The sequence below is a fragment of the Myodes glareolus genome, chromosome 18, assembly GCF_982192425.1.
Source record: "Myodes glareolus chromosome 18, mMyoGla1.1, whole genome shotgun sequence".
In the NCBI taxonomy this organism is placed as follows: domain Eukaryota; kingdom Metazoa; phylum Chordata; class Mammalia; order Rodentia; family Cricetidae; genus Myodes; species Myodes glareolus.
In genome coordinates this window covers 16324866-16329267 of record NC_142043.1, presented here as the reverse complement: position 1 = coordinate 16329267, position 4402 = coordinate 16324866, and the positions used below count along the sequence as shown (strand labels likewise).

Genomic DNA, 4402 nt, shown 5'->3' with positions numbered 1-4402 from the left:
TTGGGGTAACATGCAATCAGTGCATTCCCTACATGGCTCTGTCACGGCAAGGACTGAAACTCTAGAAATACTCTAAGTGAACGCACCAAGGATCATACCGACAGAGACAAGTCCATACCTGCTGTAGATGCATGCAGCTGTTCCTTTGTGTTAGAAGCAGCAGTTGCACAGCTGCTTGATCACGCAAATGAATTATCATCATGGCAGTGCTGGTCACCCAGGTACCACTTTCTAAAAGCTTTTGTTGTAAAGAACTAGAGATCACAACTGGGTGTTCTGTGGCCATTGGTAATGTGCAGCTGTATACATCTAGGTGAGATGAACACACACAGCAGTAGGGATCATGAGGAATGATACCGAGGCCCATCTGCACCCAGCTTCAGGGGCTCAGTCACTCATATCCATGCCTTCTTCATGGTGATCATCCCTGTTCACTTTGGACTCTCGAAGGTCAGCCATCCCCTTCTCCACAGAGCACTCCTTGGTTTTAGGGGACATTGCTTCTGTTGGTCTCTTCTCCTCCTTCTTCTCCTTCTCGCTGTCATAGCCCTGCTCCTCTTCATCATAATCCCGTGTCACCTGTTTGACGTCTTTGTCGCTCTCAGACTTCCTTTCCCGCTCCTTCTCCTTGTCTTTGCTCCTCTTCTTTTTACTTGTTGATGGTTCCCTTTCATCTCTGCTTCGTTCTTTGTCCTTATCTTTCTTCTTCTCTTTTTTATGTCTCCGTGGGGATGGTGAGCGGGTCAGTTTTCTTTTAGGAGACCTGGGTTTTTTAGGAGACCTTGTACCCCTCCTGCTTCGTCGCCGATGTCTCTCCTGCTTGCACTCCGAGAACATTTGGCTGTACTGTAGCTTTTTGGTGGGGTTTTGGAACGTTTATTTTCTTTGTCTTCTTTCTTTTTGTCTCTGGCTTTGGACGTGCTCCTTGACCTTTTACCCCTTTCTCTGGAATGAGATTGTCTCCGTCTTGGACTTTTGGATCTCCTTCTACTTCTGGACTTTGAGTGTGATCACCTCCTTGACCGGCTTCGTGACTGCCTGTGTTTGGAGGACGAAGGGGTCCTCCTCCTCCTTGAGCGCGACCTTGATCTCGAATGTCTTCTCTTCTCTTCCTTCTTGTCCAGCAAGTAAGAAGAATTCTTATTCTTCTTGACAGACTAAAGAGTGCAGTACAAGGTACATTAACCCCAGAAGCACAGACAGTGAAAGAAACAATAATAAATGGGATCTCCTGAAACTGAGAAGATTCTGTAAAGCAAAGGACAAGGTCAACAAGACAAAACGACAGACTACAGAAGAGGAAAAGATCCTCACCAACCCCACATCAGATAGAGGACTGATCTCCAAAATATACAAAAAACTCAAGAAATTGGTCATCAAAAGACTAAATAATCCAAGAAAAAATGGGGGTGCCGACCTAACAAGAGGAATCTGAAATGGATGAGAGACACTTAAGGAAATTCTCAACATCCTTAGTCATAAAAGGAATGCAAATTAAAGTAACTCTGAGATTCCACCTTACACCTGTAAGAACGGCCAAGATAAAAAACACTTATGACCACTTATGCTGGAGAGGATGTGGGGTAAAGGGAACACTTCTGCATTGCTGGTGGAAGGTCAAATTGGTACAGTTGTTTTGGATATCAGTATGGTGATTTCTCAGAAATTTAGGGAACAACCTTCCTCAAGATCAGCAATACCACTTTTGGGTATATACCCAAAGGATGCTAAATCATACCACAAGGACATGTGCTCAACTATGCTCACAACAGCATTGTTTGTCATAGCCTGAACCTGGAAACAACCTATATTCCCTTTGAGCAAAGAATGGATAAGGAAAATATGTTACGTTTATACAATGGAGTACTACACAGCGGCAAAAAATAATGACATCTTGAATTTTGTGGACAAATAGATGAATCTAGAAAATATCATATTGAGTGAGGTAACCCAGACCCAGAAAGACAAATATCATATGTACTCACTCATAAGTGGCTTTCAGACATAAAGCAAAAAATAAAAAATAAACTTGACAATTTATAATGCCAGAGAACATAGAAAACAAAGAGGACTCCAAGAGAAACATACATAGATCTAATGTACATGGGAAGTAGAAAAAGACAAGATCTCCTGATTAAATTGGGAGCATGGGGACTATGAGAAAGGGTAGAAGGGGAGGGGAGAGGAAGGGGATTGGAAAAAAACATATAACTCAATAAAAGCAATAAAAAAATTAAAAAAGAAAGTATGAACAAATTACCATAACTAGGTACATTAGTAAAATGCTGCAGGATTATAATGTAAATAAATAAGTTTTAAAATTGTAGCATTGGTGTTATCAACAACAAGAACTTCAATAAACCTAAAGATATGAACTAACACAAGATTTCCCAGCTGTGACATGACATTAGCAAAGTAAAATTCCTTGGTTTCATGATACATTTTCATTCCCTTATTATCATAACTATATTTTTATTAGTAGTACTATTATTATCATATAATATATTACTATGTCAATACTATACATAATCAGTTTTTTTCAATGGAGTGATATTGGGTATATCAACCACTCTAGCACAGGCTTCATGGTCAAGGGTATTGACCCATGTAGGGAAGCAGAAAGTTGGCCTGGCCTAGTTGCCTTTAGAGGCAAGCATCATAGGTTTTTCAGGTTAGAGTCCATGGCTCCTGGAACAGTGTGTAATTTCCTGAGAGACTGTCACACTGTTTCAGGTAGTGAAGCATTCAGGACACTCTGTGTTTCTCTGTATGTTCCCACAGAAGTCAAGGAAGCATGGAAGTTTAACAGAACAATTGGTCTTTGATTTAACCTTGTGTACCCTGTGAAGTTTGCCAACTTCATTTTCTCTTGGCAACTACAACTGCATTGGCCCTGGCAATAACCATTATATTCTGTTTCTGATAAAGGTATAAAATGTCTGATTGCTATCAATAAAAATTGTCAGAGTCTCAGTCTTGCTGTGGCTTCTCCACTGTCATGGTTTAATTCCTTGACCAGTTTTAATATATTACCTTGGCCGAGTAAGTGTGAGTACTTACAGGTCAACATATAATGGACACAACCATTTTTGTGTGCTTTTATTTGGTTGTAGTTTGTTATTTTTTTGTTTGTTTTATTTTCCTTTTGGGGTTGTTTCATTTGGTTTTCTTAGTTTGGGGAGGTTTTGTTTCTGCATTGTTTTTTTTTTTTTGAAGAAGGACTTAAAGTTGGGTGGGTCAAGAGGAGGAGGAAATCTAGACAAACTTGTGGGAGGGGAAGAATATGATCAAAATATATTTAATTTAAAATTGTTTTAATTAATAAAAATAATAGAAACAACAAAAAACAAATTATAATAAAACCACTTGTTTTCTTTCCTGCTGGAGTATAACTATATTGTAAGTTAAGTTCAGAGACAGCAATCAGGAATATTTTAAGAGACTGAAAATTCAACAGGACAGCTGATGATATTCTTGAAGAATAATAAAATAACCAGTAGCTGTTACTGTTAACTTTTGTCATCAAAAGAAAAATACTCTTTTAGTCCCCCAAAATGTTTGTCAGTGCACACCCCTGATAGAAGCACATTAAACATGTGTTTCCTAGTGGTAAATCTTATCTGAAGCTTTACTTTCCAATATTAAATTGATTTTCTTTCTAGATCTTAGACCTGTATACATGGAATATAAATTATAGTATACATTGATATAATATGTTGTAACTTATGATATATAACATATGTGTGCATATATTCAATAAAAGACCTTAGTATAACACTGCACTACATTTTCCTAGGTTGCTGGTAAAACATGCTACCATAGCTACAATAATTTTATAACACACCCAGTCACTCGGGAGCTTTGAAGCTGTCTATGGCATCTGACTGAACTGAGGCTTCAATTTACAAACACAGTTGGAAGCCTTTGAAAGCAACCTTCAGATGGCAGGACAGAGGCCTTGCCGATTCCGAACAGCTTCTGTCAAGAGTGATGACTAGGAAGCAGATACCCTCTGCCTCTGGGAAATCAAGTTTGTTTCTCATTTCGTCGCTGCCAGCTTTACAAGTCTCATCAGCCAGGACAAAGGCTTGTAATTATAAATCAATCCTCTGCGAGCCCAGTGCTGACACATTCTTATAAATGCCATGACCGCAGTGGCTCTCTCACTCTGGTGAAACAATATCGTTTGGGAATCCATAAGTATGCAGAGGGATCAGACTCGATCTCAGATCTCAGACGCCATAAACTGGAGCAGGATCTGGAGACTGTCACTCTGACAGATGCCATAGCTATGGTGGAGATAGTTGTGAAATTGGGTGAGCATCTGTTTATTTAGTTATCAGCAGAGCCAGAAAAATAGTAAACTGAAGCAAACTGGAAGAGTTTGGGACACCAAAATGAG

The 4402-nt window shown here is 39.3% G+C and overlaps 1 pseudogene; it reads right to left on the bottom strand.

The window, feature by feature from the left end:
• Window positions 1-205: 205 nt before the first annotated feature.
• Window positions 206-4043, bottom strand: LOC148119081 (uncharacterized; annotated as a pseudogene).
• Window positions 4044-4402: the final 359 nt, after the last annotated feature.